General features: G+C 39.2%; 1 protein-coding gene across 2 annotated transcripts in view; it reads right to left on the bottom strand.

Annotated features, from left to right (window-relative positions):
- eps8l2 (EPS8 signaling adaptor L2) overlaps nt 1-2,500 on the bottom strand; it is a 125,528-nt gene that overhangs the window by 43,568 nt on the left and 79,460 nt on the right. The window lies entirely within an intron of this gene.

Here is a 2,500-nt window from a genome sequence, read left to right as displayed (position 1 = left end):
ATATTTTATATTTATTATATTATATTATGGCATATATATTATGGCATATTTCAGAGAAAGGATAACAAGCATTAGGTATCAGTCAAGACCTGATGAGAAGTTTGATGATATCTGCCCTAGTCTACTACAGATGTATTTTCCCTGGCTGACACAGACATGTTCAGGAAAGTGATATCACAAATTAGGACACACCAGTATTTCTACTTGCACATCACCATCTGCTCATCTATCACACCAGTATTTCTACTTGCACATCAACATCTGCTCATCTATCACACCAGTATTTCTACTTGCACATTAACATCTGCTCATCTATCACACCAGTATTTCTACTTGCACATCACCATCTGCTCATCTATCACTCCAGTGTTAATCTGCTAAACTGTAATAACTTTGCTACTATGGCCTATTTATTGCCTTACCTCCTCTTTGCACGCAATGTATATAGACTTTCTTTTTTTTCTTTTTTTCTACTGTGTTATTGACTTGTTAATTATTTACTCCATGTGCAACTCTGTGTTGTTATATCTGTCCAACTGCTGTGCTTTATCTTGGCCAGGTTACAGTTGTAAATGAGAACTTGTTCTCAACTGGCCTACCTGGTTAAATAAAGGTGTTCTCAACTGGCCTACCTGGTTAAATAAAGGTGTTCTCAACTAGCCTACCTGGTTAAATAAAGGTGTTCTCAACTAGCCTACCTGGTTAAATAAAGGTGTTCTCAACTAGCCTACCTGGTTAAATAAAGGTGTTCTCAACTAGCCTACCTGGTTAAATAAAGGTGTTCTCAACTAGCCTACCTGGTTAAATAAAGGTGTTCTCAACTGGCCTACCTGGTTAAATAAAGGTGTTCTCAACTGGCCTACCTGGTTAAATAAAGGTGTTCTCAACTAGCCTACCTGGTTAAATAAAGGTGTTCTCAACTAGCCTACCTGGTTAAATAAAGGTGTTCTCAACTGGCCTACCTGGTTAAATAAAGGTGTTCTCAACTGGCCTACCTGGTTAAATAAAGGTGTTCTCAACTAGCCTACCTGGTTAAATAAAGGTGTTCTCAACTGGCCTACCTGGTTAAATAAAGGTGTTCTCAACTGGCCTACCTGGTTAAATAAAGGTGTTCTCAACTGGCCTACCTGGTTAAATAAAGGTGTTCTCAACTGGCCTACCTGGTTAAATAAAGGTGTTCTCAACTGGCCTACCTGGTTAAATAAAGGTGTTCTCAACTAGCCTACCTGGTTAAATAAAGGTGTTCTCAACTGGCCTACCTGGTTAAATAAAGGTGTTCTCAACTGGCCTACCTGGTTAAATAAAGGTGTTCTCAACTAGCCTACCTGGTTAAATAAAGGTGTTCTCAACTAGCCTACCTGGTTAAATAAAGGTGTTCTCAACTAGCCTACCTGGTTAAATAAAGGTGTTCTCAACTAGCCTACCTGGTTAAATAAAGGTGTTCTCAACTAGCCTACCTGGTTAAATAAAGGTGTTCTCAACTAGCCTACCTGGTTAAATAAAGGTGTTCTCAACTAGCCCTACCTGGTTAAATAAAGGTGTTCTCAACTAGCCCTACCTGGTTAAATAAAGGTGTTCTCAACTAGCCCTACCTGGTTAAATAAAGGTGAAATCAAAAATAAATCAAAAATAAACTTCCTATTCACAGGCCCTTTCCCCACTGCTATAATAACCACTGCTGTGGTGAAACACCTTCTGAAGAACAGATTATTCAGCTCTTAGCAATTTTACAGCCAACATCCAACCTTCCATTCTTAAGAAAAAATTCTGGAGAAATTGGTTTTAACAATTCGGAACAATTCCCGTAACCGGACCGTAATGCAACCGTGCTTCTACACCTGCATTGCTTGCTGTTTTAGGCTGGGTTTCTGTACAGCACTTTGAGAGATCAGCTGATGTAAGAAGGGCTTTATAAATAAACTTGATTTGATTTGATGACACTCGATGGCGCAACGGTAGTATTTGGAGATGACCCCGGGTGGCACAATTCCAATCTGGTTATCGGGACAGCCTCGCTTAAAGAGGTAAATTACTGTTTACTTTATGAGTATGAGGAACGCCTTCCTAATATTGAGTTACAGACGATACAGAACTTTACGTTTCTGTGTCACCAGAGGATTTTAGCTCCACAGATAAATTATTAGACTTTATAAGTGATTTAAATACTTGGACGGCTCACAACTTCCTGCAGCTAAATCAAGACAAGACCGAGGTACTTATTGTTGGATCTAAAGCACAGACAGAGAATCTGGACGCACATTTTAACTCACGGGCAATAAAGATAAAACACCAGGTAAAAAAAACAGTTGTTATTTTAGATTCTGAACTCAATTTCTAATCACACAATCAGGAATGTGAACAAGATAGCTTTTGACCACCTGAGGAACATTGCCAAGGTGTGGCCGTTTCTCTCTCAGGCTGAAACAGAGAGACTCATCGCTTTTATTACAAGCAGACTTGATTACTATAATGCTCTCCTGTCTGGTCTACCCAAGAAAGC

The sequence above is a fragment of the Oncorhynchus nerka genome, linkage group LG9a (assembly GCF_034236695.1).
Source record: "Oncorhynchus nerka isolate Pitt River linkage group LG9a, Oner_Uvic_2.0, whole genome shotgun sequence".
Taxonomy (NCBI): Eukaryota; Metazoa; Chordata; class Actinopteri; order Salmoniformes; family Salmonidae; genus Oncorhynchus; species Oncorhynchus nerka.
The sequence above is the reverse complement of the archived record's forward strand: the minus strand, read 5'-3'. Positions and strand labels throughout refer to the sequence as shown.